Source organism: Palaemon carinicauda, chromosome 28 (genome assembly GCF_036898095.1).
Source record: "Palaemon carinicauda isolate YSFRI2023 chromosome 28, ASM3689809v2, whole genome shotgun sequence".
NCBI classification, from domain to species: domain Eukaryota; kingdom Metazoa; phylum Arthropoda; class Malacostraca; order Decapoda; family Palaemonidae; genus Palaemon; species Palaemon carinicauda.
In genome coordinates, this window is record NC_090752.1 from 43,181,126 (window position 1) to 43,190,769 (window position 9,644).

The following is a 9,644-nucleotide window of genomic DNA, read 5'->3' on the forward strand; positions in this document are numbered from 1 at the left end:
GAGCCAAGCATCAGAAGGCCAGGCGGTGGAGCCAAGCATCAGAAGGCCAGGCGGTGGAGCCAAGCATCAGAAGGCCAGGCGGTGGAGCCAAGCATCAGAAGGCCAGGCGGTGGAGCCAAGCATCAGAAGGCCAGGCGGTGGAGCCAAGCATCAGAAGGCCAGGCGGTGGAGCCAAGCATCAGAAGGCCAGGCGGTGGAGCCAAGCATCAGAAGGCCAGGCGGTGGAGCCAAGCATCAGAAGGCCAGGCGGTGGAGCCAAGCATCAGAAGGCCAGGCGGTGGAGCCAAGCATCAGAAGGCCAGGCGGTGGAGCCAAGCATCAGAAGGCCAGGCGGTGGAGCCAAGCATCAGAAGGCCAGGCGGTGGAGCCAAGCATCAGAAGGCCAGGCGGTGGAGCCAAGCATCAGAAGGCCAGGCGGTGGAGCCAAGCATCAGAAGGCCAGGCGGTGGAGCCAAGCATCAGAAGGCCAGGCGGTGGAGCCAAGCATCAGAAGGCCAGGCGGTGGAGCCAAGCATCAGAAGGCCAGGCGGTGGAGCCAAGCATCAGAAGGCCAGGCGGTGGAGCCAAGCATCAGAAGGCCAGGCGGTGGAGCCAAGCATCAGAAGGCCAGGCGGTGGAGCCAAGCATCAGAAGGCCAGGCGGTGGAGCCAAGCATCAGAAGGCCAGGCGGTGGAGCCAAGCATCAGAAGGCCAGGCGGTGGAGCCAAGCATCAGAAGGCCAGGCGGTGGAGCCAAGCATCAGAAGGCCAGGCGGTGGAGCCAAGCATCAGAAGGCCAGGCGGTGGAGCCAAGCATCAGAAGGCCAGGCGGTGGAGCCAAGCATCAGAAGGCCAGGCGGTGGAGCCAAGCATCAGAAGGCCAGGCGGTGGAGCCAAGCATCAGAAGGCCAGGCGGTGGAGCCAAGCATCAGAAGGCCAGGCGGTGGAGCCAAGCATCAGAAGGCCAGGCGGTGGAGCCAAGCATCAGAAGGCCAGGCGGTGGAGCCAAGCATCAGAAGGCCAGGCGGTGGAGCCAAGCATCAGAAGGCCAGGCGGTGGAGCCAAGCATCAGAAGGCCAGGCGGTGGAGCCAAGCATCAGAAGGCCAGGCGGTGGAGCCAAGCATCAGAAGGCCAGGCGGTGGAGCCAAGCATCAGAAGGCCAGGCGGTGGAGCCAAGCATCAGAAGGCCAGGCGGTGGAGCCAAGCATCAGAAGGCCAGGCGGTGGAGCCAAGCATCAGAAGGCCAGGCGGTGGAGCCAAGCATCAGAAGGCCAGGCGGTGGAGCCAAGCATCAGAAGGCCAGGCGGTGGAGCCAAGCATCAGAAGGCCAGGCGGTGGAGCCAAGCATCAGAAGGCCAGGCGGTGGAGCCAAGCATCAGAAGGCCAGGCGGTGGAGCCAAGCATCAGAAGGCCAGGCGGTGGAGCCAAGCATCAGAAGGCCAGGCGGTGGAGCCAAGCATCAGAAGGCCAGGCGGTGGAGCCAAGCATCAGAAGGCCAGGCGGTGGAGCCAAGCATCAGAAGGCCAGGCGGTGGAGCCAAGCATCAGAAGGCCAGGCGGTGGAGCCAAGCATCAGAAGGCCAGGCGGTGGAGCCAAGCATCAGAAGGCCAGGCGGTGGAGCCAAGCATCAGAAGGCCAGGCGGTGGAGCCAAGCATCAGAAGGCCAGGCGGTGGAGCCAAGCATCAGAAGGCCAGGCGGTGGAGCCAAGCATCAGAAGGCCAGGCGGTGGAGCCAAGCATCAGAAGGCCAGGCGGTGGAGCCAAGCATCAGAAGGCCAGGCGGTGGAGCCAAGCATCAGAAGGCCAGGCGGTGGAGCCAAGCATCAGAAGGCCAGGCGGTGGAGCCAAGCATCAGAAGGCCAGGCGGTGGAGCCAAGCATCAGAAGGCCAGGCGGTGGAGCCAAGCATCAGAAGGCCAGGCGGTGGAGCCAAGCATCAGAAGGCCAGGCGGTGGAGCCAAGCATCAGAAGGCCAGGCGGTGGAGCCAAGCATCAGAAGGCCAGGCGGTGGAGCCAAGCATCAGAAGGCCAGGCGGTGGAGCCAAGCATCAGAAGGCCAGGCGGTGGAGCCAAGCATCAGAAGGCCAGGCGGTGGAGCCAAGCATCAGAAGGCCAGGCGGTGGAGCCAAGCATCAGAAGGCCAGGCGGTGGAGCCAAGCATCAGAAGGCCAGGCGGTGGAGCCAAGCATCAGAAGGCCAGGCGGTGGAGCCAAGCATCAGAAGGCCAGGCGGTGGAGCCAAGCATCAGAAGGCCAGGCGGTGGAGCCAAGCATCAGAAGGCCAGGCGGTGGAGCCAAGCATCAGAAGGCCAGGCGGTGGAGCCAAGCATCAGAAGGCCAGGCGGTGGAGCCAAGCATCAGAAGGCCAGGCGGTGGAGCCAAGCATCAGAAGGCCAGGCGGTGGAGCCAAGCATCAGAAGGCCAGGCGGTGGAGCCAAGCATCAGAAGGCCAGGCGGTGGAGCCAAGCATCAGAAGGCCAGGCGGTGGAGCCAAGCATCAGAAGGCCAGGCGGTGGAGCCAAGCATCAGAAGGCCAGGCGGTGGAGCCAAGCATCAGAAGGCCAGGCGGTGGAGCCAAGCATCAGAAGGCCAGGCGGTGGAGCCAAGCATCAGAAGGCCAGGCGGTGGAGCCAAGCATCAGAAGGCCAGGCGGTGGAGCCAAGCATCAGAAGGCCAGGCGGTGGAGCCAAGCATCAGAAGGCCAGGCGGTGGAGCCAAGCATCAGAAGGCCAGGCGGTGGAGCCAAGCATCAGAAGGCCAGGCGGTGGAGCCAAGCATCAGAAGGCCAGGCGGTGGAGCCAAGCATCAGAAGGCCAGGCGGTGGAGCCAAGCATCAGAAGGCCAGGCGGTGGAGCCAAGCATCAGAAGGCCAGGCGGTGGAGCCAAGCATCAGAAGGCCAGGCGGTGGAGCCAAGCATCAGAAGGCCAGGCGGTGGAGCCAAGCATCAGAAGGCCAGGCGGTGGAGCCAAGCATCAGAAGGCCAGGCGGTGGAGCCAAGCATCAGAAGGCCAGGCGGTGGAGCCAAGCATCAGAAGGCCAGGCGGTGGAGCCAAGCATCAGAAGGCCAGGCGGTGGAGCCAAGCATCAGAAGGCCAGGCGGTGGAGCCAAGCATCAGAAGGCCAGGCGGTGGAGCCAAGCATCAGAAGGCCAGGCGGTGGAGCCAAGCATCAGAAGGCCAGGCGGTGGAGCCAAGCATCAGAAGGCCAGGCGGTGGAGCCAAGCATCAGAAGGCCAGGCGGTGGAGCCAAGCATCAGAAGGCCAGGCGGTGGAGCCAAGCATCAGAAGGCCAGGCGGTGGAGCCAAGCATCAGAAGGCCAGGCGGTGGAGCCAAGCATCAGAAGGCCAGGCGGTGGAGCCAAGCATCAGAAGGCCAGGCGGTGGAGCCAAGCATCAGAAGGCCAGGCGGTGGAGCCAAGCATCAGAAGGCCAGGCGGTGGAGCCAAGCATCAGAAGGCCAGGCGGTGGAGCCAAGCATCAGAAGGCCAGGCGGTGGAGCCAAGCATCAGAAGGCCAGGCGGTGGAGCCAAGCATCAGAAGGCCAGGCGGTGGAGCCAAGCATCAGAAGGCCAGGCGGTGGAGCCAAGCATCAGAAGGCCAGGCGGTGGAGCCAAGCATCAGAAGGCCAGGCGGTGGAGCCAAGCATCAGAAGGCCAGGCGGTGGAGCCAAGCATCAGAAGGCCAGGCGGTGGAGCCAAGCATCAGAAGGCCAGGCGGTGGAGCCAAGCATCAGAAGGCCAGGCGGTGGAGCCAAGCATCAGAAGGCCAGGCGGTGGAGCCAAGCATCAGAAGGCCAGGCGGTGGAGCCAAGCATCAGAAGGCCAGGCGGTGGAGCCAAGCATCAGAAGGCCAGGCGGTGGAGCCAAGCATCAGAAGGCCAGGCGGTGGAGCCAAGCATCAGAAGGCCAGGCGGTGGAGCCAAGCATCAGAAGGCCAGGCGGTGGAGCCAAGCATCAGAAGGCCAGGCGGTGGAGCCAAGCATCAGAAGGCCAGGCGGTGGAGCCAAGCATCAGAAGGCCAGGCGGTGGAGCCAAGCATCAGAAGGCCAGGCGGTGGAGCCAAGCATCAGAAGGCCAGGCGGTGGAGCCAAGCATCAGAAGGCCAGGCGGTGGAGCCAAGCATCAGAAGGCCAGGCGGTGGAGCCAAGCATCAGAAGGCCAGGCGGTGGAGCCAAGCATCAGAAGGCCAGGCGGTGGAGCCAAGCATCAGAAGGCCAGGCGGTGGAGCCAAGCATCAGAAGGCCAGGCGGTGGAGCCAAGCATCAGAAGGCCAGGCGGTGGAGCCAAGCATCAGAAGGCCAGGCGGTGGAGCCAAGCATCAGAAGGCCAGGCGGTGGAGCCAAGCATCAGAAGGCCAGGCGGTGGAGCCAAGCATCAGAAGGCCAGGCGGTGGAGCCAAGCATCAGAAGGCCAGGCGGTGGAGCCAAGCATCAGAAGGCCAGGCGGTGGAGCCAAGCATCAGAAGGCCAGGCGGTGGAGCCAAGCATCAGAAGGCCAGGCGGTGGAGCCAAGCATCAGAAGGCCAGGCGGTGGAGCCAAGCATCAGAAGGCCAGGCGGTGGAGCCAAGCATCAGAAGGCCAGGCGGTGGAGCCAAGCATCAGAAGGCCAGGCGGTGGAGCCAAGCATCAGAAGGCCAGGCGGTGGAGCCAAGCATCAGAAGGCCAGGCGGTGGAGCCAAGCATCAGAAGGCCAGGCGGTGGAGCCAAGCATCAGAAGGCCAGGCGGTGGAGCCAAGCATCAGAAGGCCAGGCGGTGGAGCCAAGCATCAGAAGGCCAGGCGGTGGAGCCAAGCATCAGAAGGCCAGGCGGTGGAGCCAAGCATCAGAAGGCCAGGCGGTGGAGCCAAGCATCAGAAGGCCAGGCGGTGGAGCCAAGCATCAGAAGGCCAGGCGGTGGAGCCAAGCATCAGAAGGCCAGGCGGTGGAGCCAAGCATCAGAAGGCCAGGCGGTGGAGCCAAGCATCAGAAGGCCAGGCGGTGGAGCCAAGCATCAGAAGGCCAGGCGGTTAAGCCAAGCATCAGAAGGCCAGGCGGTTAAGCCAAGCATCAGAAGGCCAGGCGGTTAAGCCAAGCATCAGAAGGCCAGGCGGTTAAGCCAAGCAGCAATAAGGCCAGGCGGTTAAGCCAAGCATCAGAAGGCCAGGCGGTTAAGCCAAGCATCAGAAGGCCAGGCGGTTAAGCCAAGCATCAGAAGGCCAGGCGGTTAAGCCAAGCATCAGAAGGCCAGGCGGTTAAGCCAAGCATCAGAAGGCCAGGCGGTTAAGCCAAGCATCAGAAGGCCAGGCGGTTAAGCCAAGCATCAGAAGGCCAGGCGGTTAAGCCAAGCATCAGAAGGCCAGGTGGTTAAGCCAAGCAGCAATAAGCCAGGCGGTAAGCCAAGCATCAGAAGGCCATGGTTAAGCCAAGCATCAGAAGGCCAGGCGGTTAAGCCAAGCATCAGAAGGCCAGGTGGTTAAGCCAAGCAGCAATAGACCAGGCGGTAAAGCCAAGCATCTTAATTTCCTTACAACAATAAACTAAATAATTTCAAAACTTCACTGAAACTTATGCTAAAATAAAATTTTCCACTTTTTTTTTTGTTTGAAAAACTGAAACTTATTCTAAAAAAAGTTTTCCACTATATATATATATATATATATATATATATATATATATATATATATATATATATATATATATATATATATATATATATATGTATATATATATATATATATATATATATATATATTTTTTTTTTTCATTTTTGTATTTTTTATTTTTTTTTTCATTTTTGTATTTTTTTATTTTTTTTTTTATTTTTGTATTTTTTTGTTTTTTATAAGCCAGGTGGTTAAGCCAAGCATCAGAAGGCCAGGCGGTTAAGCCAAGCATCAGAAGGCCAGGCGGTTAAGCCAAGCATCAGAAGGTCAGGCGGTTAAGCCAAGCATCAGAAGGCCAGGCGGTTAAGCCAAGCATCAGAAGGCCAGGCGGTTAAGCCAAGCATCAAAAGACCAGGCGGTTAAGCCAAGCAGCAATAAGCCAGGCGGTTAAGCCAAGCATCAGAAGGCCAGGCGGTTAAGCCAAGCATCAGAAGGCCAGGCGGTTAAGCCAAGCATCAGAAGGCCAGACGGTTAAGCCAAGCATCAGAAAGCCAGGCGGTTAAGCCAAGCATCAGAAGGCCAGGCGGTTAAGCCAAGCATCAGAAGGCCGGGCGGTTAAGCCAAGCATCAAAAGACCAGGCGGTTAAGCCAAGCATCAAAAGGCCAGGCGGTTAAGCCAAGCAGCAATAAGCCAGGCGGTTAAGCCAAGCATCAGAAGGCCGGGCGGTTAAGCCAAGCATCAGAAGGCTGGGCGGTTAAGCCAAGCATCAGAAGGCCGGGCGGTTAAGCCAAGCATCAGAAGGCCAGGCGGTTAAGCCAAGCATCAGAAGGCCGGGCGGTTAAGCCAAGCATCAAAAGACCAGGCGGTTAAGCCAAGCATCAAAAGGCCAGGCGGTTAAGCCAAGCAGCAATAAGCCAGGCGGTTAAGCCAAGCATCAGAAGGCCGGGCGGTTAAGCCAAGCATCAGAAGGCCGGGCGGTTAAGCCAAGCATCAGAAGGCCGGGCGGTTAAGCCAAGCATCAGAAGGCCGGGCGGTTAAGGCAAGCATCAGAAGTCCGGGCGGTTAAGCCAAGCATCAGAAGACCGGGCGGTTAAGCCAAGCATCAGAAGGCCAGGCGGTTAAGCCAAGCATCAGATGGACGGGCGGTTAAGCCAAGCATCAGAAGGCCGGGCGGTTAACCAAGCACCAAGCATCAGAAGGCCAGGCGGTTAAGCCAAGCCTCAGAAGGCCAGGCGGTTAAGCCAAGCCTCAAAAGGCCAGGCGGTTAAGCCAAGCATCAGAAGGCCAGGCGGTTAAGCCAAGCATCAGAAGGCCAGGCGGTTAAGCCAAGTAGCAATAAGCCAGGCGGTTAAGCCAAGCATCAGAAGGCCAGGCGGTTAAGCCAAGCAACAGAAGGCCGGGCGGTTAAGCCAAGCATCAGAAGGCCGGGCGGTTAAGCCAAGCATCAGAAGGCCAGGTGGTTAAGCCAAGCATCAGAAGGCCAGGCGGTTAAGCCAAGCATCAGAAGGCCAGGCGGTTAAGCCAAGCATCAGAAGGCCAGGCAGTTAAGCCAAGCAGCAATAAGCCAAGCATCAGAAGGCCAGGCGGTTAAGCCAATCATCAGAAGGCCAGGCGGTTAAGCCAAGCATCAGAAGGCCAGGCGGTTAAGCCAAGCATCAGAAGGCCGGGCGGTGAAGCAAAGCATCAGAAGGCCAGGCGGTGAAGCCAAGCCTCAGAAGGCCAGGCGGTTAAGCCAAGCATCAGAAGGCCAGGCGGTTAAGCCAAGCATCAGAAGGCCGGGCGGTTAAGCCAAGCATCAGAAGGCCGGGCGGTTAAGCCAAGCATCAGAAGGCCGGGCGGTTAAGCCAAGCATCAGAAGGCCGGGCGGTTAAGCCAAGCATCAGAAGGCCGGGCGGTGAAGCCAAGCATCAGAAGGCCGGGCGGTTAAGCCAAGCATCAGAAGGCCAGGCGGTTAAGCCGAGCATCAGAAGGCCAGGCGGTTAAGCCAAGCATCAGAAGGCCAGGCGGTTAAGCCAAGCATCAGAAGGCCGGGCGGTGAAGCCAAGCATCAGAAGGCCAGGCGGTGAAGCCAAGCCTCAGAAGGCCAGGCGGTTAAGCCAAGCATCAGAAGGCCGGGCGGTTAAGCCAAGCATCAGAAGGCCGGGCGGTTAAGCCAAACATCAGAAGGCCAGGCGGTGAAGCCAAGCCTCAGAAGGCCGGGCGGTTAAGCCAAGCATCAGAAGGCCAGGCGGTTAAGCCAAGCAGCAATAAGCCAGGCGGTTAAGCCAAGCAGCAATAAGCCAGGCGGTTAAGCCAAGCATCAGAAGGCCAGGCGGTTAAGCCAAGCATCAGAAGGCCAGGCGGTTAAGCCAAACATCAGAAGGCCAGGCAGTTAAGCCAAACATCAGAAGGCCAGGCGGTTAAGCCAAGCATCAGAAGGCCAGGCGGTTAAGCCAAGCATCAGAAGGCCAGGCGGTTAAGCCAAGCATCAGAAGGCCAGGCGGTTAAGCCAAGCATCAGAAGGCCAGGCGGTTAAGCCAAGCATCAGAAGGCCAGGCGGTTAAGCCAAACATCAGAAGGCCAGGCGGTTAAGCCAAACATCAGAAGGCCAGGCGGTTAAGCCAAACATCAGAAGGCCAGGCGGTTAAGCCAAACATCAGAAGGCCAGGCGGTTAAGCCAAGCATCAGAAGGCCAGGCGGTTAAGCCAAGCATCAGAAGGCCAGGCGGTTAAGCCAAACATCAGAAGGCCAGGCGGTTAAGCCAAGCATCAGAAGGCCAGGCGGTTAAGCCAAACATCAGAAGGCCAGGCGGTTAAGCCAAGCATCAGAAGGCCAGGCGGTTAAGCCAAGCATCAGAAGGCCAGGCGGTTAAGCCAAGCATCAGAAGGCCAGGCGGTTAAGCCAAGCATCAGAAGGCCAGGCGGTTAAGCCAAACATCAGAAGGCCAGGCGGTTAAGCCAAGCATCAGAAGGCCAGGCGGTTAAGCCAAGCATCAGAAGGCCAGGCGGTTAAGCCAAGCATCAGAAGGCCAGGCGGTTAAGCCAAACATCAGAAGGCCAGGCGGTTAAGCCAAGCATCAGAAGGCCAGGCGGTTAAGCCAAGCATCAGAAGGCCAGGCGGTTAAGCCAAGCATCAGAAGGCCAGGCGGTTAAGCCAAGCATCAGAAGGCCAGGCGGTTAAGCCAAGCAGCAATAAGCCAGGCGGTTAAGCCAAGCATCAGAAGGCCAGGCGGTTAAGCCAAGCATCAGAAGGCCAGGTGGTTAAGCCAAGCAGCAATAAGCCAGGCGGTAAAGCCAAGCATCAGAAGGCCAGGCGGTAAAGCCAAGCATCAGAAGGCCAGGCGGTTAAGCCAAGTATCAGAAGGCCAGGCGGTTAAGCCAAGCAGCAATAGGCCAGGCGGTAAAGCCAAGTATCTTAATTTCCTTACAACAATAAACTAAATAATTTCAAAACTTCACTGAAACTTATGCTAAAATAAAATTTTCCACTTTTTTTTTGTTTGAAAAACTGAAACTTATTCTAAAAAAAGTTTTCCACTATATATATATATATATATATATATATATATATATATATATATATATATATATATATATATTTTTTCATTTTTGTATTTTTTATTTTTTTTTTCATTTTTGTATTTTTGTATTTTTTTTTTTATTTTTGTATTTTTTTGTGTTTTTTTATAAGCCAGGCGGTTAAGCCAAGCATCAGAAGGCCAGGCGGTTAAGCCAAGCATCAGAAGGCCAGGCGGTTAAGCCAAGCATCAGAAGGCCGGGCGGTTAAGCCAAGCATCAGAAGGCCGGGCGGTTAAGCCAAGCATCAAAAGGCCAGGCGGTTAAGCCAAGCATCAGAAGGCCGGGCGGTTAAGCCAAGCAGCAATAAGCCAGGCGGTTAAGCCAAGCATCAGAAGGCCGGGCGGTTAAGCCAAGCATCAGAAGGCCGGGCGGTTAAGCCAAGCATCAGAAGGCCGGGCGGTTAAGCCAAGCATCAGAAGGCCAGGCAGTTAAGCCAAGCATCAGAAGGCCGGGCGGTTAAGCCAAGCATCCGAAGGCCAGGCGGTTAAGCCAAGTAGCAATAAGCCAGGCGGTTAAGCCAAGCATCAG